A 12,096-nucleotide genomic window follows, 5' to 3' on the forward strand; every position below is an offset into this window, starting at 1 on the left:
TTGTGGGAGTCCCTAAAAATTTTCTTTTAAGCAAGAAAATGCCGTGGCCCAATTTTTATTTTAGAAAGACCCCTCTGGCTGTACCATGGAAAACTGAGTCACTAGAACTTGCTGAATAATCCTGAAGTAGCTTTGTCACAAAAATAAATCTCAGTTTCAGAGTTGTAAATTCAAGCTTTTGGGTTTGCCTGAGTCAGCTTCAGGCCTTTTGTCCATGGAGGCCTAGGGCTTAGACGGTCTCAGATACATCGCCCGTGGAGTTCCGTGCTACTGGCTGACGGGTCTCCCTCCTTCCCTTCCTCCACTGGGTGAATCATAGCTTTTGTCCAGGGTGGGCGGATCCTTCTGCCAGCTCCCACCCTCCCCATCCCCATCAGAGGAGGCAGCTCTGCCAAGTTCCCCTCCAGAGTCAGGGACGCCACCTGTCATGCTGCATCCTCCTCCTACTCGGACATCTGACAGCCTCCGTGACTCGTGAGCTGGGGAAGCACAGATCACCAAAGCTGAAGGGACCTTAGAAACCATCCAGATCAGTCACCCAAGTTACAAACTCAGGGAAAGGAAGGGTGCCCTTAAGGGCCACAGTTAGCTAGGGGCAGAGTCAGGACCCAGGGAAGCTGCGATGGAGCTGTGTGATAAATGCCTCCATCAAGGGCTGGTGCTGGAATTTGAGTTGAGACACTGTAGGTATTGAGATGTGCTCTGGAATGGGAGTCTAGCGACCTGTGTTCCAGTCCCAAGCTCCAGAGCTTGACCTTGGATGAGTTTCCTTCCTCTCTGAGCCGCACTGCTCTCCTCTGCATCATTTAAGGGGATGGTGCTGTGGATGTCTGAAGTCTGTTTGAGCTCTCACACTGCAAGACTGCAGGACTCTGGCAGGGACCTAGAAGGGGGCAGACCTGGTGACAGAGGATGTCTGACTAATCTCTGCAGTGGCTCTCCTTCCATCAAGCTTGAAGAAGCTAATGGAACTGCTGCTGTCAGAGGCCATTCGTCCCCACATCCACACATACATGAGGGTACACCCCCATGTCACCATCGACTCAGGGGCCCAACTCAGCTCTGCTTTTCTTGACAAAATCACCCTCATCCCTGGAAGTTCCCCATTCCCTCTCCTACATCAAAACACATCTGCCCATTTCTCATCTCCCATGGTACTCAATCCCAAAGCTGGTCAATCTGTGACCACATCTTACATAGGATATGAATGACTGGTGATGATGGTAGTGATGGTGATGATAATGGTGATGGTGGTGATGATGACAGCATAGACTGAGACATCCACTTCACTTGCATCTCCTCGTTTAATCCTCCTACCATACTATAGTTCAAAGCAACCATACATGCACCCCAGTGTTCACAGCAGCACAATTTACAATAGCCGAGACATAGAAGCAACCTAAATGTCCATCGAAAGCTGAATGGATAAAGAAGTTGTGGTACATATATACATACAATGGAATACTACTCAGCCATAAAAAAGAATGAAATAATGCCATTTGCAGCAACATGGCCAGACTTAGAGATTATCATACTAACTGAAGTAAGTCAGACAAAGACAAATATTACATATCACTTATATGTGGAATCTAAATGACATAAATGAACTTATTTATGAAGCAGAAACAGACTCACAGACATAGAAAACAAACATGCTTACCAAAGGGGAGGGGGAGGAGGGATAAATTGGGAATTGGGATTAACAGATACATACTACTATATATAAAAGAGATAAACAAGGATCTACTGTATAGCACAGGGAACTGTATTCAATATCTTGTAATAACCTATAATGGAAAAGAATCTGAAAAAGAATATATATATATATATATATATATACACACACATATATATATAAAACTGAATCACTTTGCTGTACACCCAAAACATTGTAAATCAACTACCCTTTGATAAAAAAAATAACACAAAACCAAGGAAAACATTTTATACATGAGAAGGTGGAAGCAAAGAAAAGAACAAGATATTGCTAAAATCACTCGGTGATGCCAGTGGAATTCAACCTCATCTCTAGGCTGAGGTTGTAAATAACTCACTGTACTGATAAGGAGTTCATAAATAAATATCTCCCCTACCCCTGCCCAAACATGAGATCTTTGTCATAAACCAAAAGAGGGACGTGTGGGAAAAGATCAGTGTGCTGAAGGAGACTTCATGGCAGAGGGGAGATCTCAACCATGCCAGACAGGCAGCTGCCCAATCTGTGCTCTGAGTCTGGCCTTGAGGTTGCACATGGTGAAAGGCATCCTGGCCCCTAATCACAGAGGCTTTGCTTCCCGGCTGTCTCTCTCATTCTCTCTCCTATTTTCTCTCCCACTCAATAATGTTTATTTGGGTCTTTAAGAAAGTCCATTACTTTCATGTGTATCTCTGAAAGAGTCATTCAGATGGCCCTCCTCAGAGCCCCTTCCTCGACATAAATGCATATACATAGATGCACACACACACACATGCACATGGAGACACTAAAAAAATCAGCTAATGTAAAAAAGAATAAATAGAAGTACTGTGTATAACTCTGAGTTCATATGATTGTGCATTTGTGTATAAGGGCATGGACCTCATACACAATAAACCTATTTTTGTAGGTTTATGAGCCGTGTCTATGGAGGTGCTTATGGAATATGCAAGCTTCCCTCCTTCCAGTATAGCCTCTCTGTGCCCTGAGGGTGAAATAAGTTTTAGGAATCAGGAGAGGGAACAGACTTCAGTTTGTTGCTCAGTTGTGGGTGCCATGTTCCCTGTAGAGTTGGTCCTTTGGCTCTAGGGATTGATCCTGGCCTCCCCTTTCCAAGGCACAGCTATTCCACAGGGCTCGGAGGTGCTGGCATAGTGGTCTCCCCGACTATTGAGAGGCGGCGGCTCTCTCCTTTTCCTGCTCAGGGTGTCCTCCAGGCCAGGGTGTGCCACTCAGCTGCATCTCCTGTCCAGGCGGGAGAAGCTTAGTCTCTCCGCCCCCTCCCTCCAAAAAAATAGACCGCTTCCCTCCTTCCTGTAGTCTTCTAAGATGTGGTAGCGTAACCCCTCTCAAAGGCCCAAATAATAAATGTCAACGCCTTTCCTGGGTTATGGTGGGGAAAAGGATATCAATGTAAAATAGCATATTTTCTAAGTAATTTGTCCTTTTCTATAAATTTGTTTAAAAGTCAGAAAAGATTCTGGAAGAATAAAATAGAGCCTGAAAATGGGGACCTCTATATTTTTGGTCTGTTGTTATGGAATATACATATAATAATTAAGAAATGATTATAAGGGGCTATGGTAGGGATGAAATGAAATAAGATAGTGCAGAAAAACACTAAGTGTCATGCTTGGCACATAATTAGTACTTGGTAAAACGTGTGTGTGTGTGTGTTCACGCACTCCTGCAAGGCTCTGGTTGGGCCCAGGGGATGGGACAGGATGGGTGACAGTGCTTTCCTTTTCTCTGAGACAAGTGATTTTCAGACGAAGCACTTCTCACGACTCTCAGACCCAAGCTGAGACTGTAATTAATAGCTCTTCCTCACTCAACCTAGATTTCTTTCTCTCATGCTCCAAAACACTGGCAGCCTGTGCACTTCATTTTTTGTTTGGCCTGAAGGGGCCATTTCCATTGGCTGAGGTACCAAGTGCCCCTCTGCCGTGGCAGAGCTCGTGAAATGCACGGCCTGTCCTGGACAGGTGCTTACAGAGGCCTGAGTGCTCAGTGCTTCCAGGGCGGCCTGGCTTCAGCCCAGTGCAGGCAGCATGGGGGAGGGGCTCCGAGGTCTGCCAGCCTCCCTTGTGCTTCTTCACACAGAGCTTCACAGCTAAACGTCCGGTGGGATTTAGTCAGGTCGTGTCATGTGTTTTCAGAGAGTTTACCAAAAATCCAAAGTAACTGCTTGCATAATATGGTGAGATGAAAAGCATGTGAGTTTTAGATTAAGGCACACCTACATAGATTTGAGAGTTGGCTCTGACACACACTGGTTGTGAGATCTTAGGTAAGTTTCGGACCTGCCATAACAAGGATGGGTGTTTTGTCTTTGCTCTTCCAAGCACTATGGGCTGACCCATAGCATAGAACTTTCTCCACTGAACTTAATCATCCACTTACTCAACTGTATCTCCACTAGCCTATAAATTATTTGAGAGGTGGGATTGTGTCTTGTTCACCAGTGTAATCCCAGTGGCTAGCAAGGTAACTTCATTGTAGGTACTCCATAAAATATTTGGTGAATCAATCAATCAACTAATGGATGGATGGATGGATGGATGGATTTCTCTAAAGTAGGTATTCCCTCATTTGTCAAATGGCAGAAATACCATCTACTTTGTAAAGATTTTATAGAGATTAAATAAAATGAGAATCGCTAAACCCTTGTCACAATCCCTGGTATATAAAAGATACTAAGCAAAACCTGGCTCCTTTCCTGTATTCATCCACACTTGCCCTCAGGGTGACATGTTAACTTCAGCAGATCTTGCTAGATACCAATTACCCATTTGTGAGCTTTCAGCATCCTGGTTCTTTCCTCATGGCCAGGACAATCTTTAAAAACTGCAAACCTAGTCATTTCACTTTTCTACTAAAATCCAAAAACTGATGCCCCCAAATCAGTGAGTAAAGCAGATTGTCTATCCATCAATCATCAAAATTCTCAGTGTAGCCTACAAAGTTCTGTTTAAGTTGATTCTCACCTACTTTCCCTGCCCTGGATTGTGCCACTCTGTCCCCCAGCCACACTGACATTTTTTTACACACTGGGCTTAGAACACACGGGACTACTTTCTGCTCTGGACCTTCACGTGTCTTGTCTCTCCTGACTGCAGTAGCTCTGAACCTATAGGCAAGGTCAGGACTCCTTTTATAAATGCTCATAATTCCATGGGTTTTTTCTTCATTAAACACAGTTTAAAATACATATATTTATGTGTTCACGTGATTAATGCCAGTCTCTGATATGGATTCTGTCTGCTTTGCTATATCCCTGCCAACTAGCACATTATCTGACATATAAAAAGGAGTCAAAGGACATTTATTGAAGAATGAAAACCCTAATCTTCCCCATATCCTGCTTTCTTGCTCCTCCCCTGTCACATACACTCACCAACAAAGGTGTGTATATCACCCTTTCCATTCTACATTTAGGGATCCCCTGTTGTACTTTAGCCCCTCATTCTGACATGCTCACTGGCAAGCTGGAACAGACCCACATATTCTGATGGACATTCAGCCTTCATAAGTCCTGGGAAACTTTTTGATATGCTTTCTTTTTCAGATCCAGTCTCCTGCCAGGGCACTAGTCATTTGCTCCAACCTACCTCTCTGAGCTCATTTTGCCTGTTTCCTCCCTACAGCTCATAGCAGTTACATCCCAGGAGACTGAAGTGGAAATAGGCGGCTGACACGGGAATTATGGAGACGCCAAAGAGGACCTTGCTGCATCTCAGTAGATCACCAGGTTCGTGGCCTTTCAGGTGCTGCAGGTCAACAGATGATGCCCTAAGAGAGGAGTAATGCAAAGTTCCCTGAACCCAGCTATGAGGTGAGTCTTCGCATTAAATCCCCCGGGGTCAGTCAAGGTGAGGGTCAGGACATGCATTCACTGAGGGAAGAAATGCATAAAGGTGACTGAGGAACTGGGTATATGAAGTCTGGAAGAAAAGCTGTGCACATCCTTAACAACAGCCCTTGGAACAAAAGCTTTTTTTCAGACTTTATCTTGGATCAAGTCACACTACAGAGAGGAATCCTGTCCCTGCAGGAAACTTTCTGGTCGTATGATTTTTTTTCATTTTTTTTTTTTTTTAACTTATAAAGACTGGGGCCTGGGTACTCGAAAAGAGAGAGGTATTTACAGCATTTCACTTTGAATCAAAGAATAAAAATGCCCTTGGGTCTGGGAGCATAGTTTCTGCACAGTGTAGAAGGAAAAGTGTGTTTGGAGATAGGCAGATTGGAACCCCAGTGCCGCCACCATCTGGCTGGTGGCCCTGCCTGAGTCTCGCCTTCTTCCTTCCTTCCTTCCTTCCTTCCTTCCTTCCCCTCCCTCCCTCCCTCCCTTCCTTCCTTCCTTGAGTCTCGCCTTCTTTCTGTGGCTGTTTCTTTGTCATTAAGTGGGAAGCGTTGTGCACATATACACAAGGTTGATAGGAGAATAGAATGTGATGATGTATGTAAAATACTTAGGGAGGCCCTCAGGAAAGGTCAACCCTTTCTCACGCTATTCAGATCTGGTGAATTTCTTGAGGAATTTTGAGAAGGAGGACCTTGCCAAATTGGGTGAGAACCATCCTGAACAACTTCCTTTTGGGTTTTGTTGGAGTTCCTGCCATTGGCTGGAGCAAAAGCTTGCATTAGAAAGTCAGTCTTTTAATCCTCGTTGCTTAAATTAGACCTGAAGTGAAATCTAATTCCAAAGTGGAATTATATATTATTTTCCCTGAGAAAATCATATAGAAAGTCATTAAAGGTACACGTGTACAACTAGAGAGATCTTTCTTCAGATTTTTCACCTGTGAATCCAATTCGTGATTGAGAGTTGACATCTATTCATTTGAATTGTCTCAGATGACATTTTATCTCCATTCCTGCAGCCATTTCCTCAATCTAGGCTTCATCCATTCAGTTTAAGGCTATATTTGAGCATCTATCCATATGTTTAGGTCTTTAATACCCCTGGCTGGATTTCTGCAACAGTCTCCAAGCCAGCCCCCTATGCCAATTCTTCTTTCATAAGCCATACGAATTATCTTCTTAAAATCCTGCATTTGTACTGCCACCCACCCCGTTCCCTGTTGCTTACCAATAAATCTTAACGTTGACTATGACTTAAGTCCAAATTTCACAGATTTGAAGGTCCTCCAAAATCTAGCTCCCCTTGACCCATCCAAATATCCCCCAATGTTCCTTGCTCACCAGTCAAATCAAAATTATCTTTTTCATCCCCAAACAAGTCATGCTGAGTCCCAGTTCTGAGCCTCTGCTTTACGTCCTTGCCTTTCCTGAAGTGGATTCTCTCATTATTTGCCTATTGTTGAAGTGTATGTGTATTCATATCCTACCCCCTACTTTGATAAAGCATATTACTATCTTTTCAATATTCCTTTCCATTCTTCAAGGTCAATTCAAAAGCCAGCCTCATCCAGGAGGCCTTTGCTTATCTCTCCAGTTCATACCGACCTTCTTCTCTGAACTCCAAATACATTTATAATTAGTCAAAAGAAGATTACCATTTAGTTATTCTCAAATGCTTCATATAGTGCTTTGTTTTGGTGGTGGTTGTTTTTCTGTGCTTTCAAAAAAATAGATGACTGCTGAGTTCAGCCCTAATATGCTAAGTTCTTGGGAAGTTACTGGCTGGATCTCGTGAGTTTGGGGAGATGTTTTAAAACTGACTGGTGAGGAGGGAGCTACCTCTTCTTCCTATGCCTCTGTCCATCCTCTCACTCTTTTCCTAGTCCTGCCTGGAAAATTCATTGCAGCACTTTTGCTAGTAGATGAGGTCACTCTGTCAAAAATTCTGTGCTCATGTATGGCTCTCCCTTTGACCTTTCTTTGTACTATGGTCAGTCGCCTGCTTACCGTCACAGGTGGCTGATTCTGAGGTTAGCTCCTGAGTAGATCCAGCCATATCTCTGTTTTTATTCCATTTCCCCCCTGCTGTCAACTGGGTGAGTGGCCAGAATTCTTGACTGGTACTAAGATGGTGGCTTGAGACAGCTTTCCAGTGTCTGATTCCAACCTCTGGCCCCACCCTTCACTCTCCACAGAGTTATCCTTTTTATAGGCATCACAGAAATTGATGTTTGAGTAGCACATAGAAATCATCTTCTCCACCCATCTCACTGGACACATGATAAAATGATAACTCGGAGGAAATGTGACTTTTCTAAATGTCTCAGAGCAAAACAGAGAAAGGATCTCAACCCAGATCTCCTTTTTTTTTTCTTGCCTAACTCACTTTCAAGGATGCCGTATTCCAGTGCACTCAATGGGGAATCTACCTTCTTTTGACCCCCAACCTGAATCATAACCATCTTTGATGCAAATAATGGCAAATTAAATTTATTAATATCACTTTATTTGCAAGTCATTGTGTCATTGTAAAAAGGAAAATGTCATGTTTCAAGGAAGGTGGTTAACACTTGATGGTATGACAATGGGTACATTGTGAGACAGTGGAAATCCTCCGCTGTCCATGGAGCCTGGACTTGGATCCCAGCCCCCTGAAGTGCACAGGGATGGGGTGGGTGTGGGATCACGCATAGCATGAACTAGAGGGCCGTGAAATGTTGCCTTAGAGGAATTAAGGAAGGAACCTGGGGATCAAGTTTGACAAAAGCTTCCTCGACTCTAATAACACCAGGCATAAAACTCACAAAGTCCGAAATGAAATGCTGGATTTGAAAAAGAAAAAAAAGAAGTGACACAAAATTAAATGGCCAAAAGCTGCTGGCAGTGTTGTAACTTTGACTTGGATTCCCAAATGATTTAATTCCATTTAAAGCCCAGCTCAAGCTTTGCCACCTCCATAAGACCTTTCTCAATCCTCATTGTCAGGATAAGTTGTTTCCCCCCTCCAACTGTTGTCATAGAATTTGTTAATATTTCACTGTTGGCTTGCGTGTCTTATGTTTTAGCTAGTTATGTATTTGTCTGTCTTTCCAGTAGATGGAGAGACTCTTTGGGACAGGGGTTCCCTTAATACATATTTATATCCCTTGGAGCCTGGATGGCAGGTATACAGTGTGCTGCCTCTCCCTAATTCCTCGCTCCAGGAAGACGTTAGTAATCAGTCACAGCATTCCTTACCATACTGCTTGGAACAGGCCTCAGGATCCTTCATGACAAAGCCCCTTAAGCTGATTTTATTGATTAACCAGATTTTTCATGCAAAAGAAATCTATTCAGTGTATCTATTTATTACAGGTAGCATAATGGCTTACACAGTGTTGTTCAGTTAATATTTGTTGTTATGAACCAACTCCTGAAATGTATATCTGAAAAAAAGGGCTTCGGAGATTGGTAGGTGGGACAAGCATGGAATGAGCTGGGGCAGAGAGGGACCTCAGTCATTAGGACCTAGAGTGTGGGTTATGGGAGGAGAGTCACCCAGGACACAATTTTCTGATGGTATAGCAACCTCAGTATTTAGGGTCATTGCATAGGCTATGCATGGCAAAATCAGGTCCAGGCAAAGATCTTCAAATCATTCACAGACAGACAGTTGGGCTGCTTTTATCATGGTGGCAAAGACAAGAGACATTCTAGAAGCATTTGTTGTAGGCCTGCAAATGAAACTTGCAAGCTCTATATCCAGAACAGATTAAATGAATGAATAATCCAAGGTGGCTCCAGGGACCTACTCTCCAAGTCTCACATGTCTTTGTCATGTTGGCTTTTCATCTCTAACCCTAATGCTTCATTCATCTCTTGTTTTAGATTAACCAATCACTTCAATTTCCTTTCCTGGTAGTTTGTTTAGCTAATTAAGTGTATTCCTACTGGACAGATTCTTGACTTCATGATAAAACAGGTGTCGTTGGCCATTTATGAAGGGACTGACTTTGGGTCAGGTGTTCACTATACAAGCAACATTTTGATGCAAAGAACATCCAGTTACCACTCCTCTTGGTAGCTTGGTGTGGGCAGAGTAGTCTGAGTTAGACAGATATGGAGGTATTGGCAGCTTCCATGCTGGACTTCTTAGTATAGTCCAGCACCATGAAAAAGTCTGAGAGGCACTAGAGTAGGGGGTAAAGTCAGGAGGTCAGTCCATGGGAGTCAGCAGAGGGAGAACAGATCCTGGTACAGGGGAAATTAGAGTACCCAGTGCTCATATCTGGCACCTTGAGATTGGTTAGGATTATCATCAACCAGGTTGAGTTTCAGAGAAGAAATAGATTCTTGAATCTATGATTTGGTCTCTTTCATCAATTTGGGAAAATCTTTGGCAGTTATCTCTTCTAATATTTCTTCTGTTCTATCCTCTCCTTCTGGGACTCCAGTTACACCATATGTTATAGTCTTACATGTACCTTTTTCAGTATTTTTTCTCTGTGTGCTTTAGGTTGTATCGTTTCAACTGATTTGTTTTTTAATTCACTGTTCCTTTATTCAGCTGTGTCAGGTCTGCTGTTAAGCCTAGCCAATTCTTTCTTTCAGATATTGTACTTTTCAGTTTTATAGTATTTATTTGGAACTGTTTTAGAGAATCTTTATTAAATTTCTCAATTTTTTTGTCTATCTTTTCATCCTTATATTATTTTACTGTATATTTATAATTTTTAGAAGTCATTGTCTATTAATTCTAGTATCTGGGTCACCTGTGGGTCTGCTCTTATTGACTGTTATTTCCTCTTGCTTATAGGTGGCAGTTGCCTGTTTTTTTGCAGACTTGAAATTTTATTGTATGCCAGATATTGTGTTTTAATCAACCATAGAGACTGGAGTAAATATCATCTTACCCCAGAGAGACAAACCCTTTGCTCAGTGAGGAAGCTAGAATAAAGACTTAGAATTTCAATTAAATTCAGTCATGAGTTGGGTTAGGTCACATCTGAGTTTCAGTTTTATTTAGTTTCAGTTCATCTCTGGTTTCAAATGTCTAAGGTCAAGGTGTATCCTGTGTGTATTATTGGATCTTCTCCCTAGCTGAACTTTGAGCTCTGAGGACCATTAGGTGAAGGAGATTGTTCTTTTTCCAGCCCAGCCATCAACCTCCTGCAAGTTCCCCATGCACTCAGCAAACATCCTGTGGGGAAGAATCAGTGGGTTGGGAGAAGGAGTGTTGCATTTTGGAGGTGAGGTCCTCTAGATTTCAATTCATCATACTAGGTCATATGACAATGAGAAGCTTTGTTGGCTTATCATTACCATACAAGACTCTCTGCCTATGACAGACATAACTTTTTACTTTCTCTTGCCTAAACATGGCAGATGCTGCCAGACAAGAAAGCAACCACTATTCTCTGCTCATGTGTGGAAGGGCTCAACTCTCTCTGAAATTTAATCCTCTTAGACTTCTTTGTGTCTATGGCCCTCTAATGTCTTTTAAAGATGTATGATATTTTCTGATAGTTTTAGTCGTTGGAGCAATAGTCTGTCTTGACCTCCTGCATCCTAATCAGAAGCAGAATTCTCTCTGGCTGTCATTATGGTCATAGTCTAAGACCTCTTCATGGAGGGGCTGGGATGCTTATATTTATTCTCTTGTGAGGTATGGCTGTAATAGATATTTTTGGTAGGTTCTGAGACGGTCTCATTTTGTTATTGCTGATAACACACATCAGACTCTAAGTGGCTTACAACAGGTATTTTCTTACTCATGAACCTTTGTGTTGGCTGTGGTTCGGCTGGTGTCATCTGGGCTTGACTTTAAGCAAAGGATTGGATTCAAGTATGATCCACAGACTCCAACATTCTCTTTGGCTCCCTGGGGTATGCTCTTCTCGTGGTGGGTCTAAGATGGTCAATAGAATGGTGATATATTAGCAAGTTTAATATACTTGCTAATGTCACATCTGCTTACATTCCTTTGGTCAAACCAGGTCACTATGCCAAGGTCAACATTAATGGGACCTTAGGGAAGTAGATTCCACCAACAGAGGGAGGCACTGTAAAGGCAAAGTATATGGATGTAATCCTTTTACAGGAGAATAAAGAATTTGAAAACATATTTCAATATACCATGTTAGGGTAGGAAAATCAAGGCACAGCTGCATTAACGAGAGCCTGAAAAAAGCTCTAAGCCTCTCATATCCATAAAAGGAATCCCTGACATTTTTGCATTAACCTTTTTATACTGAGAACCCATGTACTAACTCTCACCCAAGAGAGAGAAGAATAGATTTGAGACAGATAAAGCCAAGATGCTCACCTTGCTCCAGCTGGAAATGTTCCTCTCACTTGTTCTTCCCAATTCAGATGCTAACGGACAAGTGAGTCTATTAAGAAAAAGGAAAACCAGGTGCCTCATGAAACAAACAACCCAACCAGAGTAGCCCAGAAAACTCACAGAATTGCTGCAGTTGGTAGCATGCATCTCTTTGTGTGCCTTAGATTTTGTCCATGTATAGTAGTTCTCAGACTTGAGCAAGCAGCATAAT

General features: G+C 42.6%; 1 protein-coding gene across 3 annotated transcripts in view; it reads left to right on the top strand.

Annotated features, from left to right (window-relative positions):
* BRINP1 (BMP/retinoic acid inducible neural specific 1) overlaps window positions 1–12,096 on the top strand; it is a 505,846-nt gene that overhangs the window by 194,472 nt on the left and 299,278 nt on the right. For 2 of the 3 annotated variants that reach the window (XM_082470420.1, XM_082470421.1), the window contains exon 3: window positions 5,344–5,531. The gene's annotated coding sequence lies outside the window, so the exon portion shown is untranslated. Of the gene's footprint in view, window positions 1–1,466; window positions 5,532–12,096 lie in introns of those variants that run through there. The other variant, XM_082470422.1, reaches the window with a different exon arrangement.

The sequence above is a fragment of the Balaenoptera physalus genome (genome assembly GCF_965194825.1).
Source record: "Balaenoptera physalus genome assembly, chromosome: 7".
Taxonomy (NCBI): Eukaryota; Metazoa; Chordata; class Mammalia; order Artiodactyla; family Balaenopteridae; genus Balaenoptera; species Balaenoptera physalus.